The sequence below is a fragment of the Cynocephalus volans genome, chromosome Y, assembly GCF_027409185.1.
Source record: "Cynocephalus volans isolate mCynVol1 chromosome Y, mCynVol1.pri, whole genome shotgun sequence".
Taxonomy (NCBI): domain Eukaryota; kingdom Metazoa; phylum Chordata; class Mammalia; order Dermoptera; family Cynocephalidae; genus Cynocephalus; species Cynocephalus volans.
The window spans coordinates 8,326,471-8,352,871 of record NC_084479.1 but is presented as its reverse complement, the minus strand read 5'-3'; the positions used below and the strand labels follow the sequence as shown (position 1 = coordinate 8,352,871).

General features: G+C 36.6%; 1 long non-coding RNA gene across 3 annotated transcripts; it reads left to right on the top strand.

Annotated features, from left to right (window-relative positions):
* Positions 1-914: 914 nt before the first annotated feature.
* LOC134368913 (uncharacterized) lies at positions 915-25,875 on the top strand. Of its 3 annotated transcripts, XR_010022565.1 has the most exons (8): positions 915-1,001; positions 4,098-4,156; positions 7,825-7,897; positions 17,508-17,575; positions 18,339-18,487; positions 18,810-18,936; positions 19,185-19,276; positions 25,363-25,875. It is a non-coding gene; the product is annotated as an uncharacterized LOC134368913 (long non-coding RNA). The 3 variants fall into 3 exon arrangements; XR_010022563.1 differs by lacking the exon at positions 17,508-17,575; XR_010022564.1 differs by lacking the exons at positions 17,508-17,575; positions 18,810-18,936.
* Positions 25,876-26,401: the final 526 nt, after the last annotated feature.

Genomic DNA, 26,401 nt, shown 5'->3' with positions numbered 1-26,401 from the left:
CCAGAGGGAGGGAAGGAGAGAGAGAAGACACAAATAATTAAATTTAGAATTAAAGAGGAGACATTACTGCCATCCTCACACATAAAACTATTTAGAGGAGAAAAATATGCAGAACGGCATGTAATATATTAATGTACATGAAATGGACAAATTCCTACAAACAACCTGCAAAATCTGAGTCAAGAAAAAATAATCAAAATAATAGACATAGTACAGGTGAAGTGATTGTATTAACAATGAAAAACCAGTACATAACAAGAAAGGATCATGTCCAGAGACTTAAATGATAAAAACTATCAAACATATGGAGATTTACCATCAACTGTTTCCAAAGTTTCTCCAAGATAACCGTTGTAGACCTGCTTTTCCACTCATTGCCTGCATCAGTATTACCATGATACCGAGATTCTACAAACACTTTACAAGCAAAGAAAAATTCAGAAGAATGTATCTTATGACTATAGTTCTATAACAGCTATGCCAGGCCCCCATTTGAATTTCCCCATTACTGCCACAATGTCTCAAGTTGTCAAACCAACATCTAATAAGAAACCAGAATTCCACATCGGTGGAATAGAGATTAGTCTATTGCCTGGTTAGAGACCAGTCGTGATCTAACAAGGACTGATCTCCCCATAGCAGTACTCCGTGCAGGGAAAATTTAAAAAATTTTCTCGTTTCTTTCTTAATGCAAAGCCCCAGAGCATTCTGGGAAATGTAGTCTCACTGATCGCTGAAGGAACAGGTACAAGAGTAGAGAAAGATCTGGTGCGTTTCTTCTGCGCATGTGCATCCTTGCGCCGCCGGCCCCCCCCCCCCCCTTTCTGGGAAATGTAGTTTTGCCTTGCAATGACGTCACCCTCCCAGTAGTACTATGGGACAGGGTTTTTCGGGTCTCTACTGCGCATGTGCGGCTTTCGGGCACGCTGCTGTCTTTTGCGTGGCGATTCCGGGAGTTTTCCTGTCCCCCAACACTGCTCCTCAGTTCCTGCGGTTGGATTGTGCGTCCCTGAAAGTGGGCGTGAGGGTGAAAGAGAAGCTCCTTGGGCCTGGGGGTGCTGGGGAGCGGGATGGGTGTCCCGGCACCTGGGGGGGGAGAAGCGCAGTGGGCCTCGGGCGGGCGGGGCCTGACTTGCGGCGTGAGCGCGGACCTGGGCCGGCCCAGAAGGGGCGCCCGGGCTGCGCTTTCCGGACGGTTCTGTTAGACGAGGGCACTGCGGGAAGGCGGGCTTGCGCTGCTGGGTGTGAAGAAGCTGGTTCCAGTTGTACCAGAATGGGGGTTTAGGTACAGGGTGGCAACAGGATCGTGGGTGGGGGTGTCTGAAGACAGTGAGCCTGGGAGGTGTGCGGGAGGTCACGTTGTAGCTCCGCCATCAGGATCCTGGTACCGGCCTATGCGACATTCACTTTATCCATCTGTAACGTGAGCGTGTTGCTGTTAGTGTAAGGCCCCAGATTTCCAGAGAAATAGTTGTGAGGTGTGTTCAGAGTGTTACTCTGTGGCCGTTGTGGTGTGGGGTTTCTTGGTGTCTCTTCAGGTCAAGTTTTTGGTCCCTCCTGCACTGCGTAGTCTACCTAGCACTCCTGGTCTGTGTTTACAGACTTTGATATAAGACCAAGTTTTCAGGGACAGTGATTTCTAGGAGGGGCATTGGGGCATGGGATGACATTCTGGTTTTCTTTGGGGTATAAGAGCTGCGACAAAGCTTGAAGGAGGGCGCTCTATGAATATGAATAAGAATCCCACCTGGGAGAACATGGCTTTGGCCTGAACCCTCTCAGTACTGCTTCAGAGCAGAGGCAAAAGAGTCCTAGAAAGGCTAGCTTTCACTGCCCACGCATTCAGTTTAGTGCTTACAGTGTGCAAGAGTTGGATGATAATATCTCATTCAGGAGCTTGTTGAGACTGGGTGCTATTGGAAGGTTTGGGCCAACTTTCAAAAGGGGGTGTGACTTTGAGAAGAATAGGCAAGGAGCTAGGAAATGTTAGTCACTGAAGAGGTTTGAAGGTGTTCTGTGGGGTGCAGGAATAACGTGTTGTAGCTGAGAGGATCTGTCTGCAGTGCTCTCTGAACACACTCCCATTCCTTCAATTTTTCCTAATTGTTCCTAGAGTCCGAGCTCTCTCAAACCCAGCGTATCACTAGTTTTGGCATCTAGAGATATGCTGATGGTTTTATATCTTCATAGTTTCTTGATGTTAGTTCAGGAATATTTTGTGAGGTATTTCTATCTTGGAAGAAAAGTGAAAATAATAAGATATGAAGAAATGTGGGTTGCCTAGCGTCACATGATTTGTTGATTTTACACATCCTGACTTTTTGCCTATTCTTCATTTTGCCACACTTCCATCAAAACAACTGTTTGTTCACTGTTGAGATTATTTCTGTAATGCTGAAGTCAACTTAAAACAATGTATGCTTTTACATATATTGCCTTACACATACCTATCCTTTTTTGATCTCCAGTGCTTTCTGTGGATCATGTCACCACAAAGAGTAAATAACAAGTACTTCCCTTAATGTCAGTATTCTGTTCTTGAAGCACTAGCGTGCTTCAAACACTTCGTGGAGAGATCCTTATTTTCTTTTAATTATATTTTTCCATGAACTTTAGAAAGTACTCTGGTACAGTTCACTGCTAACTTATAAGAAACAGATACTTTTCATGTTTTTAAAGTAAACGGCTTCTATATGATATTAAACAAAGCAAAACAAAACAAAAAACCAGAAAATCTTGCACCATAATTTACTGATGTGCAAATAGTTGCTTTTATTGGTTCATGTAGCTTGTGCTAGCGCCAGGAACCTCAATGAAGTCCTCTTAATTGACATTCATTTTAATTTTCAAAACTTGTCCCTGTGGTTTTCAAGGTCTATTGGTTGTATTTGACATGGAATTTAAGGGTTTTTTTCCCCACAAAACATATTGAGTTCTGGGGGCTTAGGTGTATCATTTAGCATCTGCCATGTAAGGAACAAATCAAAAGCCAAATGGCTTTTAAAACCTAGCCATTTTAATATGTTTAAGTTCTATGAATCCACATTTTGGGTGTGTTTAGCTGGGTAGTTCAGCTTTAGTCACCTGGTGACTTGACTGAGGCTGGTTGGTTCAAGCTGACTTTGCTCACATATCCTGTGATTTGTGCTAACTTTTGTCTGGGCCCTGTGTCTCCAAAAGTGTAGCCCCAGACTTCTTCACACTGTGAATCTGTTTAAGAAGGCAAGCACCAGTGGCCAGTACTTGTCAAACTTATGCTTGCATGACATTTGTTAATGTGCTGTTGGTAAAATCAAGTCACGTAGCAAAGCCCAGTTCATTGTCAGGGTTTGGGTGCAGGGAGATCCATCACTGGGTAATGTTACTGGAATAGTGTACGAAAAGAAAGATACATAATGTGCATTTTATTTTATTTTAAAAAGTTGGTTGGTAAAGGGATCTTAACTCTTGACTTGGTGTTATCAGCACCACATTCTCCCAAGAGAGCCAACCAGCCATCTCTATATAGGGATCTGAACCCTTGGCCTTGGTGTCAGCACTACACTCTCCCAAGTGGGCCATGGGCCAGCCCCACAATGTACATTTTTTACCTATATGATCATGGGTAAAAGATGTTGGGTTGCAAGATGTGTACTAAACAGATATTTAGGTACATATAAATAAGATGAGTTGTAGTGGAAACACCGATCTGGAGCTTTGTGGAATCATTATGTTAATATGAAAATAGTTAATATAGCCTAACTACATTTCTATAGCATTAGTTTTAGTAATGACACAATGTGTTTTTCTTTGGTTTAAATGATGAAGTTTTATTTTAGGTAATGTTAATTCTTGCTAAATCAGTAGGTAATATATGTTTTCATTAACTCAAAAATAAATTGTGTGTCTAATGTGTACCAATTAATGTACTTGCAGATGCACATTTACTGGGTCCTTGTTGCAACTTATTGAGAATAAAATATTGTTGTCTCTCAGGGTGGCTTATTGTTTGTTTGTTTGTCTTTTCCAGCTAACGTGTATAGAGTTTTGGGCAGGAGAATCTGGGGTCAGTACACAACAGTTCTCTCCTTAACCTACTCCATTCCCTCCTCTTCCAGGTAAGCTGCCATAGTGCACTGTGCATTTCCAAGAGCAAGAAAAGATGGATACATTTCTGGTGAGTTGTTTATTTATTCCTCATTTTTTTCACTGTATTACCTGGGTATTATGGGGAGCATGAATTAAAATGGGAAAGTAGAAATGAGTAAACCTCACCTTGAAGGAAGTGTACATATGTAAGGTTAAGTTTGCATGTAGATATAGAAAGATATAATATTTCAGAGTATCAAACTTGACTAAAAATTTATCTCTGGTCTTTCTGATGTCACGTCAAAAAGGCAGACAGTTTTTCTACACCATTGGAATGGAACTCAAGAAGAGAATATACCAAATTCTCATGGGATATGAGGATTTATTGGCACTAATTTTTTTGTTGTTACTGTTTTTGAAAAGATGACTGGAAAGGGGATCTTAACCCTTAAACTGGTTTTATTAGCACCACGCTCTCTCAAGTGAGCTAACTGGCTATCACTATATGGGGATCCAAACCCTTGGCCATAGTGTTATCAGCACCACACTCTCCCAAGTGAGCCATGGGCCAGGCCTTCCTCTAAATTCTGAAATTCCATCTCTATTAGAATGTTTTTGACTGCCAACCTGGAAATAAATACATAGCTTTCCACAGTGGAAATGGTTAGTTAGTGCTAAGGCACATATGGCTAAATAAGCAGACTGTAAGGTTTCATATAATTTAAGACTTTCTCACCCACGTAATTTTGCTTAAATATACTGTGTTCTGGGGGGTTATGTGTATTATTTAGCATTTGCTGTGTAAGAACAAATCAAAACGCAATGGTTTCAAATATCTGACCATTTTATTTCCTTGAAGTTCTGTGGATTGACATGTTGAGTGTACTCAGCTGGGTAGTTTTTATGCTAGCATTACTTGGGTGGCAAATGCAGCTTTAGTGACCTGGTGCTGTGATTGAGGCTGTTGATACAAGATGGCTTCACTTACACATCCAGTGGTTTGCGAAGAGATTTGGAAGACTGTACTTGATTCATGGATAAAATATGGAATTATCACTTGAATTACAGTGAAGTCTGTGGGTATTTTGTAGTCTTTTTCTAACTTGAATCCTCTGCCACATTTGAAAGTGCTGTTTATGATCTTCTCATGGAAATTCTTCTGTGTTAATTTCTCTCACGCCATTACTGATGGTTTTCTCTGTTCTGAATTCTTCTCCTTTCTTCTTCTAAACATTGCTCATCACAGGGCTTCATTCTGAGTGCTGTTCTTCTCACTGTGCTCTTCTTCTTGACTGATTCATTCCTCTGTAGTTTGCACCTTGGTTCTCTTTAGCTTCTTCCCTTTTCTGCTTCTCCTCTTTTCCTTGGGTCATAGGTTCAACTTGTGGTTGACTGCTTTTTGTAGCTATTCAAAAGGCACCTTAACGTCAGTGAATCCAAAATGAGATTGACATCTACTTCTTTTCTCTTACATGTGGTATCACTACAATCCATGGAATGACCAAAGCCAGTGAAATGGGGTGTTTCATGGACTCTTCCCTATTGTGTCTAATCCTTTCTGGTGTCAATTCTTTCTACTTTTGATTGCTCATTCTTTTCATTCTGATTTCTGTATACACTGCCTATATTGGGGGAGGAGGTATTGGTACTTATAAAGACAATAACTTTGTTCCATTGGAAATATTCTTGTAAAACCCTGAAGGGCATGTTTCCTGGGTGATGAGGTTCAATCCCTGGTTACTGTGCTTCTAATCAGCACTGGTCGTGACATCCTTAAGCATCTGAGGGGAGAAAGCCTTCAGAAGTTAGTGGGATGTTCATGAAGAGCCAATAAAAAGTCATGCAAAGAATAATAGCAGAAATTGCAGATTTTCATAATTTGTACATTTTGCTTCCATAAATTTATGTCAATGATTCTATGTGTAGTTTTTCTTACTGTACAGTTTTCTGTTTCTAGTTCAAGAGACTTTTCATGTTTTTAAACTTTCTTACCTATTGTATTGTATTCTCCTATTTCAGGTAATCACTTAGAAATAAATGAGAAAAATGGATATGTGTATTAGGCATCAGTATGTTTATAAACTAGAACCATAGCTAACAGTTGGTTAAGAAAGAAAAGTGACAAAATTGTTGACTGAAAGTTGACATTCTCAGAGTTTGATATGTAACATAAGATGTGAAATGCTGGCTTTATTTTGGAACTAATGTTCACTGTGAACTTAAGTGCTTCCTGTTGCATATCAGAGTACTGTCTATGGTCTCTAATGACTTGTTTGGTGTTCCAATGATCAGCTGTGTATCAAACTGATACAAAATCTAGCTGCTTAGAGTAAGAATTTCTTCCTTACTCCATGTTGGAATGTTGTGGGTAAGACTGTAGAAGGTCAGTGTGGGTTAGCTGCTCTATGATGTGTCTGGTCTCACATGGAAGGACACGAGTGGCTGGGGACATTGGGCAGACATCCAGCCCTCTCTATGTGGCCTGGTGGGCTTCCTCAGATTCTGGCAGTCCTCACGATAGTCAGGTTTGTCTGGCTTCTCCGAGGGCATTTGTCCAAGAGGCCCAGGAATAGGCTGTGAGGCTTCTCGGTATCTCTACTCAGATACCAAAGCATATCTCCTAACACATTTTGGTAGTCAAGTGCATCACTAGGAGCCACCCTGATTCAACAGGAAGACAATTAGATTCCACCTCCCAATAAGAGGAATAGTAAGACTTTGCAGCAGTCTTTAATAGACCACAGTTTTCTCTCTGGCCACAAGTTTCTACCACATGTGAAATGTACTTTGCTCCTCTCAACAGCCCTAGAAATCTTCTCCTGTTATACAATTGACTGAAAACCCAAGTAAATCATGTCTAGAGACCTGTTATCTTATGTCTCCTCAACATGTGGCCAGCTCACATTGCAGAGAATGGCATAAACATGTAGACACTTCCCTTCAGACATAGTGGGTGGTAAGGGGCGGTACACAGCAGGCACTGGTTTGAGAAATAGGTTGTTCCCACTGAGCACCTGGTTTAGTTCTTTGATTAGGGCCCTGTGTTTGTCTCTAGACACAATGTCTCCTACTTCTGCACTGTGCCTTCCGGGCTCTCACTATTCTCTGTCAAAATCCATTTTTCTTAAATGCCTGAGTTTGCAGTTGACCAATTTCTTTGCCTATTTTTAGGTTATAATAGTTGAAAATCCAGTGACCCTTTTAAAAATGTTTTTAATTATGCTCTTTTGATACAGGAAATTACCCTTGTACATCTTTTAAAAGCATGGGCTTCCATTGTACTATAATCCATTATACCAATGCAACGTCTGTGTTAGGCCCTTTTTTCTCTGGCCTCGCCTTCTCTCTGAGGCAGCTATTTCTTAAGAAGTTTTATTTATTGGGCACTGTCTGTATGTCACACCCTGTGGTACTTAGAATACTGGAAATGGTTTTGTTTTTGGCTTTTTTAAAGTAAAATACTGTAAATCTTGGAACAAAATAGATTCTGTGTTTGAAAATATTTTTTTGGAAAAAACTTGGATTGAAAAGCAGTTTTCTTTTAAACTCAGCAAGTTTTGACTTCTTTACATTTCCTTTTAATTTTGTTTTAAATTGAACAACTTTTTTGTTTTATTGTTATTTAGTTTCCTGATGGATGGCCTATGTGGGTATCCAAACCCTAGACCTTAGTGTTATCAAATCCATGCTCTAACCATCTTAGTGATCTGGCCACCCAACCTTCTTTAATTTATCTTTCTTCTCATATTTAATCAGAGGCAGAGGGAGGAGACCAGCTAACAATTTTCCTGTTGTTCACAGAAGTCTGCTTCAGCCGACCCTTGAAAGGGTGAGATTTCCTTTCCATTTTCCATGCTATCTATCATTGGCAATATTGTGTCCCACATCTTTCAGTGCTCCATTTATTTCTGGTAATATATTTTGTGCTGAAGGTTTTTTTGGCTAGTATTAATATTTCAACTTAAGCTTTTCACAATTAGTTTTTGTGTAGTACTTTCAATTTAATTTTGTTTTTTAACTTTCGGTCTGTTTCTGTCTTTGTATTTAAAGTATATGTCTCTGGACAGCATATTATTGGTTCTTAAGTTTTCTATCAAATCTGATAATTTTGCCTTAAGTAGAACATTTATACTAATTCCATTTAATCTACTTATTAAAAGGGGTAGATTTAGGTCTACCATCTTGCTATTTTTCTTTCTTGTTGTCTCATCTACATTTTAATCCTTTGCTTTTTCTTTTCCGTAAATTTTTTTAAATGAAATATTTTAAAAATATTTTAGTTTGTTCCATCTATTGGTTTTTAAGATATTTATTTTAATTTTCATTTGATAAAAATACATATAACCAAAATTTTAGCTTTTGAATCATTTTTTACCTTTAAGTACTGTTATGTACATTTACAGTGTTTTGCAGGAGATATCAAGAACTTTTTTCATTTTGGAATATTGAAGCTCTATGTCCATTAAATGACAACTCTCAATTTCCCCTCCTTGTAGCTTCTGGCACCTGATATTCTAGATTTGTTTCTCAAAGTTTGACTCATATCAGTGGGACCATGCAACACTTGGAATTTTGTGAGTGGCTTATTTCACTTTGCATAGTGTCCTCACTGTTCCTTGTTATAACGTATTTCAAGATTTCATTTATTTTTATGGCTGAATAATATTCCTTTCTGTGTACATACCACAATTTATTTGTCCATTCATTCTTGGACAGACATTTGGAATGCTTGCACCAGTTCACTATGTGATTAATGCTATGAACAATGGCGTGGAAAGTTTTAAAAAAGATTTAGCTATTAATTATTTTGGGCATCTACATTGAACTTGGACTTCTGAAACACATGGTAATACCATTTTTAATTTTTTGAGAAGCCAGAGTATTTTTTAAAAAATGGTACAGGGGCTGCACCATTTTATATTGCCACCCACAGCCATACTAGTTACAATTTCACTGAAACCTGTTACTCTCTGTTGAGTGTGAAGCAATATTTCATTGTGGTTTTGCATTTTCTAATGTTTATGGTATTAAGCATCTTATGTGTTTGTTAGACACTGGTATATCATGTTTGGAGAAATGTCTATCCAATTTATTTGCTACTTTTTTGTTGGGGGGTGGTGTTGGAGTGGCTTCCTGGTATGGGGAACTGAACCTTTGAACTTGGTGTTACAATTCTGCTCTCTAACCAACAGAGCTAACCAGTAAGCCATCTTATTTCCTTGATTTTTAAACAGGTTATTTGTTTTCTTGTTGTGTAGCTGTGGGACATTTTTTCATCATATATTCTTGATGTTAATTTCTTCTGACAGATGATTTCCAACTATTGTATTTTTTGAGGTGCTGACAAATAGAATTGTGTTTTTTAATTTAAGATTCTACGCAGTCATTGCTGGTATGTTGAAATGTAGCGTGATAAAATTCTGTTTATGAACCTTTTGTCCTGAAATCATGCTGCAATAACTTACTAATTCCAGGAGTTTTTCCACTTACTAGAATTTTTTATGCAGTTACTCATATCACCTGCAACCAAAGACAATTTTATTGATTTATTTTTCCCAGTCTGTAATCTTTTATTTCATTTTCTTCTGTTATTGCATTATGAAGTACTTTAGTGTGATGTTCTGAGTGGTGAAAGGGCCTATTATTTCCATCTTCTTTATTTTCTGGAGTATTTCACCATTAATAATATTATTAACTACAGTTTCCTGTAGCTAGTCTTTATTAACTTGTGAAGTTCCGCTCTAGTTCTAATTTACTGAGAGTTTTTATGATGAATGGCTGCTTTATTTTGTCAAAGGCTTTTTCTAAATCTGTTGATATGACCATCTAACTTCTTTGTTTTTAGTGTTTTGATGTGAATAATTATATTAATTTGTTCAAGTATTAAACAAGCCTTGCATGCTTGGGATAAACACCACTTGGTTGTGGTGCATGACTCCCTTTAAATATTGATTAGGCTTTTGTATATTTTCTTGGAGATATTTGTACATTCTTATGAGATAAAGGTTTCTACTTTTTTATTGTAATGTTTTTGTCTGGTTTTGGTATTTAGTGTTGCCCTTGTAGAAAGTGTTGTGATGTTTCTTATCATTTATTCTCTGAAATATATGGTAGAAAGTTGGTATAATTTCTTCCTTTTAAATGTTTGGATGGTGCTGGCCAGTGGCTTACTTGGGAGAATGTGGTGCTAATATCACCAAGGGCAAGGGTTTGGATCCCCATACAGGGATGGCCGGTTAGCTCACTTGGGAGAGCATCGTTCTGACAACACCAAGTTAAGTGTTAAGATCCCCTTACTGGCCACCTTGTAAAAATAAAAATAAATAAATATTTGGATGAATTCTCCAGTAAATACATTGGGCCCAAGTGCTTTCTGTTTGGAAGTTTTTTTTTTTTTTTTACTCAACTTTCATAATAGATATAGTCCTATTCTAATACTGCATTTTAGTGTTTGTGAGTTTTGGGAAATTATGTCTTTCAAGGAATTAGTCCACTTCAACTAGGTTATCAATTTTGTGCTCAGTGTTTTTGATAATATTTTGTGTGTGTGTGTGACCAATAAGGGGATTTCAAGCCTTGACTTGGTGTCACTCACACCACGCTCAGCAAGTGAATGCACTGGTCATCTCTATATAGGATCCGAACCCATGGCCTCTGCCTTCCCAGCGCCACTGTGCTCCCAGTGCCACACTCTCCCGAGTGAGACATGGGCCCGGCCCTGTTAATACTATTGATTTTTTTAATGTGCACAGGCTCTGTAGTGATTTCCTCTTTTCTGTTTCTGATATTAGTAATTTCTCTTGTGTCATTATCTTTTTAATGTGCTTAGCTGTAGGCTTATCAGTTTTATTGATCTTTTTGAGGAATCAACTTTTTTTTGGAAAATTTCCTTTCTTAATTTTATTTTTGTTCTAACTTTTTTTTTCTGCTTTCTTTTAATTTAATTTGCTCTTGTAGTTTCCAAAGATACAGACTTAGCTTATTGATTTTAGGTGTTTCTTTTAAAAAAATATTTGCATTTAATACTGTAATTTTTTTGAAAGAATTCCTTTTTCTGCATCCTACAAATTTAGATAAGTTCCATTTTCTCTTTTATTTACTTTAAAATATTTTAATTTTTTTCTTCAGATTTTTACTTTTTTATTGTTTTTACCCATGTACAATTCTAGCCCTGAATTTTGCCAAAGTGACTGCATGGAGACTACACTACTGCATCTAGCAAAAACAAATACTAAAACACCCATTCAGTAGTCAATATAAAATGCTTCTACAAAATGACTCCCTGTCCTCAAAGCCCACTCTGGAGCACTGGAAAAAAATAACTGCTCTACCAGGTGACTAGAGACCAATATAGAGGTACGAGAAATATGAAAAGCAAAACTTATGACACTACCAAAGGAATATAACAATTTTCATGTACCAGACTGTATAGATCAAGAAGTCCTTGAAATGACTGAATGAAATGGAATTTCAAGCAACAATCCCAAGGGAACTGAATGAGATAGAATATGACTGAGAAAGCACAACAAAATGAGTAAAATATCCAGAATCTGAGGGAGGAAATGTACAAAGAGACTATTGCCCTAAAAACAGAATGCAGCAAAACTCATGGAACTGGAAATGACATTAAGTGAAATCTGAAACCACAACTAAGAGTTTTAACAGCATGCTAGAATGGGCAGAAGAATGAATTCATGATCTTGAAGACAGCCTTTTCAAAATAACACAAGTGGAACAACAAAAACAAAAAAGTAAAAAAGAATTTTTAGAATAGAAGAAAGTCAAAGAGAATGAATAGACAAACTGACACTTCACTAACATCCAAATGATGGGTGTTCCAGAAGGGGAGGAAAAAGGAAAAGGCATTGAAAATATATGCAATTTTGTAAAAGCAGAAAACTTCCTAGGTATAGGGAGAGAATGGATTTTCAGGTGGAGTAGGCTCAGATCCCAGAACCATTTCAATCCAAAAAGGTCCTCTGCAAGTTATATTATAATGAAATTGGAAAAGTTCAAAGACAGAATCTGAAAAGCAATAAGGCAAAAACATCAAGTTCCAATAACAGAGCCACCAATAGACTAACAAAAGATTTTTCATTAGAAACCCAAATGGCAAGAAGAGAATAGTGTAATATGTTCAAAATACTAAGACAAAATTTGCCATCAAAAACTACTATGCCAGCAAGACTATCCTTTGGAAATGAGGGAGAAAAAATATATTTTCCACAAAAACAAATACTGTGGGAGTTCACCACCACATAACCAGCCCTACAAGATATTCCAAAAGGTACACTACATCTCACATCTGAACAACAACAGTCATTACCACGAATACAAAAGAAAGAATAAAACCCACTAGTAGAACAAAAATGCTAATGGTAAAGAGAAAAAAACTTCTATCTAACCACCTCAAAAACAAACAAACAAACAAACAAACAGAAGACAAACTATAAAATGGAAATAAAGGAATAAAAGGTATTTAAAACATCCAAACAAAAATCAAAATGACAGAAATAAGTCTGGCATATTTGAACAATAACTCTTAATGGAAATGGATTAAAAACACCACTCAAAAGATGCAGACTGACTGGATTAATGATAAGGGATCTATCCAGTAAAAAGACATATTGCTTATAGGTATATATCCACCCAACATTGGAGTACCCAGATAAATAAGGTAAATGCTATTAGACATAAAGAAAGAGATAGACTCTAGTATTAGAATAGTTGAGGACCTGAGTTCCCCTCTCTCATCATTGGACACATCATCTGGGTGAAAAATCATCAGAAACACATGATTTAAACTGCACTTTGGACCAATGGGACTTGGCAGACATCTACAGAACGTTTCATTCAGCAACCACAGCATATATATTTTTCTCATCAGCACAATGAACAAGCTTCAGGATACATGACATGTTAGGTCACAAATCAAGTCTCAACAAATTTTTATAAAATTGATATTATTTCATTTATCAATTGACAACAATGGATTTAAACTAGAGATCAATACCAAAACCCCCTGGAAAGTCTACAAATATGTGAAAATTAAACAGCAATCTCCAGTATGACATATGGGTCCAAGAAGAAATTAAACAGGAATTCAAAAAATTTCTTGAAAGTAATGAAAACAAAACCAAATCATACCAAAACATGTAGGATATTGCAAAAACAGTACTGAGGAAACTTGATTGTGACAAATGCTTATATTGGAAGACTAGAAGTTCTGTAAATAATTATTTGAACACTACACCTCAGAGAATTAGAAAAATAAAAACAATTCAACAACAAAATTAGCAGATAGAAATCAAGATCAGATCAATAGTAAATGAAATAGAACCCCCCAAATGGTACAAATGATCAATGAAAAGAAATGTTTTTTTTGAGAAGTTAATCAAAATAAACACACGTTTAAGTAGGCTAACTAAAGAAAGGAGAAGACACAAATAATAATCAGAAATGAAAAAGAAGACATCAAAACCTATATCACAGAAACACAAAGAATCATTGGACACTATTATAAACAACTATACAAAAATAAATTTGAAAACCTGGAGGAAATAGAGAAATTTCTGGACACATAGAAACTACAGAGACTGAATCAGGAAGATATAGAAAACTTGAATAGACCAAGACCAAGCAATGAGATTGAAGCAGTTTTCAGCAATCTTCCAACAAAGAAAATGCCGGGGCCAGATATCTTTACTGCTGAACTGTACCAAACCTTTAAAGAGGAATTCATACCAATTCTCTTGAAACTATTCCAAAAAATTGAAACAGAGTTCATTCTCCCAAACTCATTCTATGAGGCAGACAACACCCTGATTCCAAAGGCACATAAAGACACCACCAAAAAAGAAAACTATAAGCCAAGAATGAATATAGATAGGAAAATCATCAATAAAATATTCACAAGTAGAATACAGCACCACATACAAAAAATTATACATCACGATCAAGTAGGATTCATCCCAGGGCTGCAAGAATCATTCAACATACACAAGTCAATAAATGTGATACACTCCATCAACAAAATCAGGGAGAAAAACCATATGACTGTCTCCACAGGCATTGAAGAAGCATTTTACAATACTCAACATCAGTTCATGTTAAAGAGTGTCAGCAAATTAGGCATAAAATGAAAGCATCTGAACTAAATAAAAGCCATATATGACAAAACTAATGTTATTGTCATTGTGAATGGGGATAAGTTGCAAGCTTTTCCTTAAGAATGGGACAATTATATCTACCCTTAGCTCTTGTTTAACATATATAGGAAGTACTAGCCTGAAGAATTAGGCAAGAGAAAGAAAGCAAGGGCATCCACAACAGAAAAGAGAAAGTCAAGTTATCCCTGTTGGCATACATAATGATCCTATATACAGAGAAGCCTAAAAAGTCTCCAAAGAAACTCTTAGATTCAATAAACAACTTCAGTAAAGCAGCAGAATACATCAACATGCAAAAATCACTAGCGTTTTTGAAGTAGCAGGAAATAAAAGTCAAGAAAGCTATATTCCATTTATGATAGTCACCCCCAAAATAAGATGTCTTGGAATACAGCCAATGAAGGATGTGAAAAATCTCAACAATGAAATCTACAAATCATTGTTGAAAGAAATTAAAGAAGACAACAAAAAGTGGAAAGATATTTCGTGCTCTTGGATTGGAAGGAATGGATTAAAATCTTAAATATAAGACCTGAAACTATAAAATTCCTAAAAGAAATTATAGGGGAAATTCTTCTGGAAGTAGGACTGGGCAAAGACTTTATGAATATGATCCCCACAGCATATGCAACAAAAGATAGCAAATGGGATTATATCAAATTGAAAAGCTGCTGCACAGCACAACAAACAACAGAAGAAAGGAACAACCTCCAGAATGGGAGAAGTTATTTGTGAACTCTGCATCTGATGAAGGATTAATATGCAGAATATAAAGTAACTGAAACAACTTAATTATAGATTAATAGCCTGATTTTAAAAATGGGCAAAGGAGCTGAATAGGAATTTCCAAAAGGAAGATATAAAAATGGCCAACGGATACAGGAGAAAATGCTTAACATCATTCAGCATCCAGGAAGTGTAAATCAAAGCCACATTGAAATATCTTATCATTCCACTTAGACTGGCTACTGTCAAAAAGGCAGAGAATAACATGCTGGCGAGAATGCAGAGAAAGGAACCCTCCTATACTATTGGTGGGATTGTAAATTGGTGCAGCCATTATGGAAAACCATGTGAAGCTTCTTCAAGCAACTACAGATAGAGCTGCCATATGACTCAGCAATCCCACTACTAAATATACATTCAAAGGATTGGAAATATTCATGTAGAAGGGACACCTATACTCCCATGTTTATTGCAGCTCTATTTACACTAGGCAAGAGTTGGAATCAACCTAAATGTCCATTATCAGAAAACTGGATAAGGAAAATGTGCTATATTTATACAATGGAATACTACTCTGCGTTTAAAAAGCATGTAATATTGCCATTCACAGCAAAATGGATGAACTTTGAAAAAATTATGTTAAGTAAAATAAGACAGGTGCAGAAGAAAAATTTTGCATGTTCTCACTTATATGTGAGAGCTAAGAAAATAAATTAATTAATTAAAAATTAAATAAAAGAAATGTACAGCAATCACAATACTGTATTGAACTTCAAGAGTCGAAAACAGAACTGAGATTACTTAGAGAGAGGAAAGGCTCAAGGTGATGGTGGAAGGGAGATATTTGTAAAGGGTCACAAAAATTGATTACACTGTATGTAGAAGAATAAACTAATTATCATTATTTGAAAATCACATATTGCACACACATTGATATCTAATATTGGACCTCAAAGATATGTATGGTCAACTATGTTGCAATGAAAAAAGCTTAATTAAAACAACTTTTTACTGAACCTTCACATTTCTTTAGTTCTCTTTATGTGTAGTCAGATTCTAACCTGTATCTTTTTTCTTCTCTGTAAAATTTTAATTTTTTTTCACATTGCTTCCAATGCAGGTGTACCGGCAACATATTCTCTCAATTTTTGTTTCCCTGAGAGAGTCTTTATTTTTTCTTCTTTTTTACAGGTTGACTTCATAGTGTACAGGATTCTATGTTGTAGGGTTCTTTCATCAACTGTTTGGATATCACTGTACTCTCTTTACTAACATGGTTTCTCAGGGGATGTTGGGTATAATTTATATCTTGCTTCTTTTTAGGTAAGATATTTTTCCTCTCTCTGGTTTCAGATTTTTTATTATTTTGATTTTCTGAAGTTTGAGAACTACATGTTGAGATGTAGATTTTTGGCATTTATCTGGTTCTGTGTTATCTTAACTCCCTTGATCTTTGGTTTGTTGCCTGAGATTAATTTGTGGAAGTTCTCAGACATTATTAAGTGTTTCTTCCATTTTTTTTCCATCTCTCTTCTTCTGCTTGTTTTCTCATTACTCTATATTACAACTTTTGACATTGTCCACCCCTCTTAAAATATTATGTTCTATTCCTTTTGTGTTTTTCTTGTGTGTGTATGCTTTTGTTTTTAATCTCTATGATCTATCCTCAAACCCAGAGATTTTTTTCTCAACTGTGTTCCGTCAGCTATGTTCAGTTGGTGAGAGTGTGGTATCACTACTATCAAGGACCACAGTTTGATCCCTATACTGGCCTGCCTCCTTTGTATCTTTCTAACATCTATATAATTATTTAAAGGATTTTAACTCATAGAACTCCAAATATCTTGGGTTTCCAAACAGACCAAATGCAAATATATATATATATGAATATATATAATGAATTATATATTAAATGATGAATTATATTGATAGACTTTTTAATACTGACCTTTCCTTTAATTGTGGCATAAATTTAGAAAATTTCTTTTTGTTCTTCACATTGTATTTCTTTTCCTCTATCTTATGTTTAAAGATAAAGCGCTTTTGCAGGCTCTATCCTCGTTCTTGCTTTGTTTTGTTTTTGCTTGGAATCTGTTAGGTTTGCTCATTCACTCTGATTTCTTCAGGTAACATTGAAATATTGATATTTCTCTGCCTTGGACTGAACTTGACCCCCTCTGTGACAGTGTTAGGATGGTGGGTAATCCTATTGTGGTAGTTAAAAGATGGGGACTTGATGTGATTAGATTGTAGGACCGTACCATAATGAATGGGTTAATAATGGTGGCAGGGATGTGGTTCTGAGGGCTTTAAAAGAACATGAGAGATTGACCTCTCTCTGCCCTGCCATTTTCTGCCATGTGAGATCCCAGGGTCACTGTCATCTCCACCAAGGTCTTCACAAGCTGTGTTCCTTGGACTTTGACTCCCCAGCTTTTGAATCTGCAAGCAGTAAATTTCATTTTCTAACAAATCATCCAGTTCCAGGTAGTTTAGTATAAGCAGCAGAATTGAACTAATACATTTCCAAATCTTTATCTTCAGCTTGGATCTCTTGAACTCTGGAATCATGTATCCAAATTGCAATTTGGACATTCCCACAGATATTTCAAGTATGATGTATTCAAGTCTGTTTTATTTCTGCACGTTGTATTTTTCTGTCTTTCTAAAAGCTACACTTTACAGTGCTAGCACCTAATTAGCTGTAATTATGTAGAGACCCTGAAAGTACAATGCTTTTATTTTCTGCACAGGAATTTATTACCACAATATCTTCCTGCTTTTTCTTTCTGTATTACTTTCTTCTGTATGCTTACTGCTCTGTTATTTGTTTACTTATTTTCTATTGGTTGGCCTGTATGGGGATCTGAACCTGACCTTAGTGTTAACAGAAGCATGCTCTCCCAAGTGAACTTGCTAACCAGCCTAGCTCTGTGTTCTAATGCAGCTGGTCTTCAACACCCTGTTTTCTTCTTCTCTGATTCTCTCTAAATCTCTTTCCATTCTCCTTCTCATGGATGACTATTAAATTGTAAATCTAGTATGTAACGGATTTGTACTTACAAAACCACATTATTCACACCCTGTGTTTAGAAAGTGTGAGTGTTCAGTCTCATGCAGACACAAGCAATCCTTTAGCATGTGGGAAGGAAATTTTGGAGTGCCTTTGTGTATGCTTTCAGTTTACAGGTATGTAAAAAACAGCAATTTCATATAATGTTTGACTTTTTGAAGTAGAAAAATATTTAAATGCAGAAGCATTCCGTAATTTGTTTCTTTAATAGTGTGTATCTGTTATCACTGCCTTTGGGCATTCACTTAAGACATGGTGCTGTGTGTAGTTCCATTAATGTGGGGTGTCTTCCTTTGCTCTAGTGACTGCAGTTTTACTATTGCCTAATGATCATGAGAACATGTGATTCATGTGGAAGAGCCTAACATCTTAGGCATTTCATTGGAGTGCAAACAGAATGCAACATATCTACTGAACTGTCAAAATTTGTTAATCTCATACAGTGGTTCAGGTATGTATTTATACTTATGTTTTCAAACCTGCTTATAAACTTCTTGGAAAAGCAGGATTTAATTCCTACTTTTATAACTAGCAAGAAGAATGGTTCATAGCCATAAGGTAAGCTTTGTAATGATATTTTCAGTAATTAATATATTATTAAAATGATAGGATATTCTGCTGGGATTTTTATCCCTCCATTATATGGAGAATACAAAAGCAGCACCTTATTTAACATGTAAGACACTCATCCTCACACAGAAGTGTGAACTCTGAGATTCCTATTTTGTGGCCCATGGCTGTTGGCTTGAATTGAGATCAGTGTGCCATTACAGGAGTGGGTGTCATTTGAGGATGTGGCTGTGCATTTCACCTGGGAGGAGTGGAGGGACTTGAATGATGCTCAGAGGAATTTGTACAGGGATGTGATGCTGGAGATCTTCAGCAGCCTGTTATCACTGGGTGAGTGAAACACCCCAGTAATTTACAGGAGAAATTTTTGTTACTTTTTAAAAATAAAGATAGGAATGGTGTACAGGGTTTTATGCTATTTGGTGAAATTACATTTCATAAAAAACATGTCATCCCGATCTAACAAAAGTTTCAATTTGGCCTCTTTATTGTATAATTTCTGGAGCTGAGCTCTTGTCATTCTTCCAAAGATCTGACTTTGCAGTTTTATAAAGTCCTATATTACCTCCCATTAACAGGGTACTGCATTAGTAAACCTGAGGTGATCCTCAAGTTGGAGAAAGGAGCAGAGCCATGGATAATAATAGAACACCCAAACCAGAGCTCCCAGGTTAGTAAGCACATCCTGAGAAGAGTCCAGGAAGAGTAAAACCCAGCAGATCTTGACTGTGTTCAGCTGTTTCTAGGAATTTTTCCACAGGTCTGTGAGCTGAGGGTGGTTCATATCTTTGCATCAAACACATGTATTATAGAACCTCTCAGATGGACTCATGCATATATAGCTCCATATTGTATTTTGCTATTTTTTAACAATGTATTTTCCTTAAATATAATCCCTACACATCTCTTGACATTTACTTTGCTATTCATTTTAAAAAGTGTTCTCAATTGCCCTCATGTCCTGCACTCTCATGGACATGATTTTTCAGACTTTGTCCTTTTGTGTTGCTTAAAACAGAATATCTGTAACTGGATAATTTATTAAGAAACAAACTATGTCTTACTGTTCTGTTCTGGAGGCTGAGCATTCCAAGGTCTAGGAGCTGCATGTGGTAAGGGCCTTGTTTTTGGTGGTGATTGTAGGCAGAATCCCAAAGTAGTGCAGGATATCACATAGGAAGTTGATAAGAAAATAAAAGAGGTCCAGGTATGAGCCTTCTATACCACCACATCAGAAATTATGGAGCTGAGGCAGACTTAGCACAGGGCATGGAAAAGAAGAGTTCTGGATTTTATAGAAGAACCAGGAAAATCATGGTGTGAAGGTCAAGTGAAACAAGGGTTTCAAGCTGAGGGACTGACATTGCTGTTTGGAAGTGGAATTTGAAGTTAGTATTTTCCACTTCTCTTTGTAGAAATTATTCTAAAACAACAAAGAAATTTAGAAGTTTATGGGAGACTCTGGTTTGTATGAGCATAGTACCCATCCAAAACCCCAGTGCATAATACTAAAGCTTTCATGAGCAATGAATTATCAAGTGGGAGTGTGTGTTCCAGAGTTTGGGAAGGTAATACAGGTTGATTTTATCAGGAGTCAAAAGCACCTTTTCAAAGATGGTGGGCTAAGCCTTGGTTGTAGAGCCAAATATTTTAGATTAGCAGGGTGTCTGTAGGGGTGGACTGAAGTTTTCTCTAGAGTGATGGTTTTTTGAAGCACAGGAAGTCAGCTTAAATGAGTAATTTGTGGGAGGCTCTGTTTAGGGTGGGGAAAAAAGAGATTTTATAATTTGAAAAACTTCCACATGCCTATAGCCATTTCCTAAGGAAGAGTAAAAAGTATAAAAACATAAATGCAAAATTGTTAACCTAAGTCATTTTTCTACATATGCAATGAAAAATTGGATCATTTTGCACCTGAAGGTAGTCAGTGAAGGAAAACCGGACCATACTCAAAGCAGAAGAATGAGAAAGAGCTGCAGGAGATAACCACTATTTCTATAAAAACAAAATAGAGTAAAAACTGTAAAAATAAGAGTAAAAACCAAAAGGGTAATAAACAAATGGAAGGTAATAAGCAATTATGTGAAATCTGCAATTAGGAAAAAGGTAAAAATTATCAAATTTTTAACATTATTTTAAAACAAAAAAGTGAATAAAGAAGCAAAGGAGAATGTGACATAATGTTAAAAAACATTAATACAACAAAACATATAAGTATGGAGAAAATGCATATACTCCTGAAACCAATACCCATTATTGATTTTTTTTTTGTCTTTTTGTGACCGGCCGCATCGCGCTCAGCCAGTGAGCGCACCAGCCATCCTCATATAGGATCTGAACCCGCTCGAGATCACTGCCGTGCTCCCAGTGCCGCACTGTCCCGAGTGCACCATGGGGTCGGCCCACCATTATTGATTTTTATGAAATCTTTTATTACTTGGGTTGGGAGAAACTTCTATACATTTACATGAGCATGCAATAAAATATGTTTATGTGTGGTTCACAGATGTGGGTATTTTTTTGTGTTTTCATATGTCTAGAGAGTCAATGACCTAATTGAGAGGAGCCAAGAATGTCATGGTAGATACTGTGGCAAGTTATAATCATCAATGGCAACCAATCAACTGAGGAGAGAGTGGAGTTAGGAAAATCATTGAATGCATATTCAATGCATATTTTAAATCCAGTTTTAAATAATGAAAAGTATTCAGGAATGGGGCATGAGGAGCTTTTTTTTTTTTTTTTTTTTGTCTTTTTCACAACCATCACTCAGCCAGTGAGTGCACCAGCCATTCCTATATAGGATCCAAACCCGTGGCGGGAGTGAGTGCACCACGGGCTCGGCCCGGGCATGAGAAGTTTAATGAATGTCATAATGCAGTTCTTCCAGAGACTGATGCCACATGTGCTGGACAGAAACCTGATGAGCATAATATATCTGAGAAATCAAATGATCATCATGAGCATCTTGACATCCTATGATTTCAGTTGGGGAACTTTTTGAATATAGTTGAAAAGGAGAATCCTCCAACACAGTACCATAATATTTGCATATAAAAAAATTCATGTGGGTGAGACAACTTGTAAATATAGTGAATGTGGAAAAGTCTGTAATAAGTCATCTATCATTGCCCAAGAGATAACTCAGGTAGGAAAGGAAACTTTCAATGTGATGTATATTGGAAAATGTTCTATAAAAAGACCAAACTTACTCAACATCAGATTATACACACAGGAGAGAAACATGATAAATACAGTGTCAGAAGTCTTTTGTTAAACAGTCATATCTTATCTCACATCAGAGAACATCTACAGGGAAAGCTTTTAGCCAAAAGTCAGCCCTCAACAGCCATCAGATAATTCACAGAAGTAAAACAACATATGAATGTAAGGAAAATTCAAAAGCTTTTAACCAAATGTCAGCTTTCAGCATGCATCAGAGAGCTCCTCCAGGTAAGAATCCCTGCAAATGTAATGTGTATAGAAAAACATTTAACAAGTAATTTTTCGGGATGCATCAGAGTACTTACAGATGGAAAACACCTTATGAATGTAAAGAATGTGGAAAAGCTTTTAAGAAAAAGTCAAATCTCAGCAGGCATCAGAGAATTCACACAGGTGATAAACAATATGAATGTAAAAAATGTGGAAAAGCTGTTAACCAAAAGTCAATCCTCAGCATGCATCAGAGAATTGACACAGGTGAGAACCCATATGAATGTAAAGAATGTGGAAAAGCTTTTAAGTTAAAGTCACACCTCAGCAGGCATCAGAGAAGTCACATGTGAGAAATCATATGAATGTAAAGAATGTGGAAAAGCTTTAAATCAAAAGTCACACCCCAGCATGCATTAGAGAATTCACACAGGCAAGACACCATGTGAATGCAAAGCATCTGGCAAGGCTTTTAACCAAAAGTCATACCTCAGCAAGCATCAGAGAACTCACACAGGTGAGAAACCATATGAATGTAAATAATGTGGACAAGCTTTTAAATGAAAGTCACACCTCAGCATGTATCAGAGAATTCACATATATGAGAAACCATATGAATGTAAAGAATGTGGAAAAGCTTTTAAGTCAGATGTCAACATGCATCTGAATTCACACAGGTGAGAAACCATAAGAATGCTAAGAATGGGGAAAAGCTTTTAACTAAAAGTCACACTTCAGCATTCATCAGAGAACTCACACAGGTGAGAATTCATATGAATGTAAAGAATGTGGAAAAGCTTTTAAGTTTAAGTCATACCCCGGCAGGCATCAGAGAATTCACACAGGTGAGAAGCCCCGTGAATGTAATGAATGTGGAAAAAGATATTTTTACAAAGTCACAGTTGAGAATACATCAGGGTACTCACACAGGAAAAAACTCCTTATAAATTTAATAAGACAGGCCTTGTACTGGAATTGCCCCAACAAACAAAAAAGAATTCACACAAAGGAAAATCTCAGTGAATGTAGTTTGTATGGGAAAAGATTTGGCCAGAAGTCATACCTCAAGACATCAGAGAGCTTATATCAAGAAGAAGACCTATAAATACACAGTTGTCCTCAGGTATTGAAGAATGTCTTGAGGATCCCCTATTGATATAAAAATTTGCTGATGTTCAAGTCCCTTCTGTAAATGGTTTAGTGTTTATGTACTACCAGTTCACTTCTTGCTGTGTTCTTTACTTCTTGTGTAGATTAATACTGAAAAAAATGTGAACACTATGTAAATTGTTGTTTCAGTTGTAGTAGTGTTTCATTGTTTTTATTTATTTTTGAGGATTTTTAATAAGTAGTTTCTTGAATCACTAGATGTGTAACCCTCAGATATGGAAGGCGGTCTGTAATGAGTGTGAAAACATCTTTTCTCCAAAGTCTCAAGGCTGGCTATGGTTAGAACATTTTTGCTTAAAACATTGGTGATCATAACACAAATGACTCCAAACCAGCCATGCAACATAAAATAAAAAGGAAATAAAAAAGAAATCACATCATAGCAGGCATTAGAGAATTTAAAGACAGGAAAAATTCTATATGGATTAGACTGTCTTTTAAAAATTAAACCATTCTTTTCTCTTGTTTGCATAGCCTGCAATCTGAGCGTTCCATGATTGGGTGGATAACCATGTAATTTAAGTCTGTTCAGGAGAATGTAGATGTAAGTGGTAAACATTACTCCAGTTCAGGAGACAAAATAAAAAAATTTTTTTCCATGCAGTTCCTGATTTCTCATGTTCTCTGCAACTGTATGAAGATGACTCTTGGGTGGAGTTGGGGCCACAGGTGAAAGAAATCCATCCTAACTTAAAACAGAAATTGAAGAAAGCAGAGATATTCTCACCACTATCCCCAAACCTCCATTTACACATTATATAAGAAGTTATTTCCTTGTTGAGCCATTTTATATGTGCTCTTTTTGCATTACAACAGAAGCGGTGCACTCCAGCTAAATGATTTTATAAGCTTTCTGAGAGAATTTACCAGTCATCATATTTGGGAAGAGAATCCTGTGTTTTCACTATTTAAACTCAAGTCAGTGTGTGGGAAAATCAAATTATGGAGAGAAAGAATGCAATAAATGTGACATTTCTTATTGGCACAGCTCATTGAAGAGTGAAAATAAATATCTTTCTAAATCTCTTTAAGGTGTTGACGCTTTCACAAAACTTTCAACACTTTTAATGTCAGAATTTGAAATGAAAACTGTCTATGTAATAATTGTAAATTTCCAAATAGAAATGATAAATGGAGTACTAAAAGTATTTTTAACATTTTGAGTGTTACCTATATTTAATTATGATTGGCGACACTGCCTTCCAGGGGTCATTTGTCTTTGTCTGAAGACAGTTTTTGTTGTCATGACTGAAGGTTGGGAAGTCCTACTCCACTGAATGGGAAGAAGATACAGATGTTGGTAAACAGCCTGCAATGCAAAAGAAAGCCACCGCACATGCAACATTTATGCATAAAAATGTTTGTTAAGAATTCTTTTTTTTTTTTTTTTGTCTTTTTTGTGACCAGTAAGAGGATTGCGCTGTCACCGCGCTCAACCAATGAGCGCACCGGCCATTCCTATATAGGATCTGAACCCATGGCAGGAGTGTCGCTGCTCTCCCAGTGCTGCACTCTCCCAAGTGCACCACGGGGTTGGCCCTGTTAAGAATTCTTAATGGAATCCAACATAAATGGATAGGGAATATGTACATTTAGTATAAAAAATAGTTTGGTTTGACTTACTTCAGGATTTTTGACATTAACAGCCACTCTAACTTCTGAATATTTTGTTAGATACATTAAGTCTAAAGTACTGCACTACACAGATTATTTTAAAATAAAAGATGACCAGTAAGTTAATCTTAACCCTTGACTTGGTGTTTTCAGTACCACCCTCTCCCAAGTGAGCCATGGGCCACCCGAGATTTTTTCCTACTCTCCTATTTTAGGGAGATTTGTATTACAAAACTATCTGAGTAAAGGCAATTTTTTCCTCATGTTTGAAGCTAATGCAGAGTGAGTCTATGGGTTGCATAGAAACGTTTCTATGTGAATGCACAAATTCACCGGCACGTAATTGTAAACTTGGAACTTATTTAAACAGCTGTCAGCAATAGTGGTTTTCTTATTTTACTCAGGGAAAAGCAGTGTCTGGAAGGTATACTTATATTTTATACCTATTCCTCATATTTTTAAATGGTCCCAAATCATAGGTATGAGTGTGTACAACATGACCTATAGCTAAGAAATCTTTTGTGTTTCTATTTACAGTAATGGAGTGCTATTTTGAATCTTGCCACTAAGAGGTAAATCCTGACTCCGTTTGTGTATTGCCTTGTGCATGGCTGTGCTCGTGTGTAGGCCGCCAGACCTAGAGATGGCCCCAGAGCCTGTGTTCACCTAAGGAGTCTTCTTGAGTCTGTGGTGGATCCCTGTCTGCCCTCAGAGCCCAGGACCCAAAGAGGGGTATGAGCAAGTAAAACAAAATGGTGTCCAGCATGAACCTGACGGGTGTGGTTGGAATCAGGGTCTCTGGGATCTTCTTGGGTACGATGGTCATTTCAGTATGCCACAATTCTGTCCTCAAATCTCTGGCAACAGTGGGCAGAGAGTACAGCACCATCATTTATTTCTCATTCTTCACTCTAATCTTTATTATTTTCTTCTTTCTCTTTTGGGAGGTTTAATTTTCATCCTTTATCTAGGTTTTTAGTTAAAGATTAGTTTATTGATTTCAGATCTTTCCTTTCTAAAATGTATACCTTTATAAATATAAATTTTACTCTAAGCCCTTTTTAAATTTTGGTATGTTGTATTACTGTTTGTCAAAATGTTCCAATTTTAGTGTCATTTTTATGGCTCACTGGCAGTTTGGAAGTTTGTTGTTTAACTTTCATGTAATTGTGAACAACTGACACATCATTCAGTTAATAATTTTAAGTGCTTAAATCTATCATGGTCAAAGAACATACATTGTATAATCTCAATCCTCAAATTTATTGAAGATATTTTATGGCATCGCAAGTGGTCTCTTCTGGAGTATGTTCCAAGGGCTTAAGGATTGGGTATTCTGTTGTTGGGTGTTGTGTCTATATATGCATATCTGTAATTCAAGTTGTTTTATAATGTTGTCCATGACTTCTATATGCTTATCAGTCTTTTGCATAGTTGTTCTACTGAGTATCAAAAGTTGCACCTGAGGAATCTGAATATTTACATAGAACAGTCTATTTCTCCCTTAATTTCTTTCCTAATTATTTTTATTTGATGTTGGACTTATTTGTTTGGTGCATGTATACTTATTGATGTT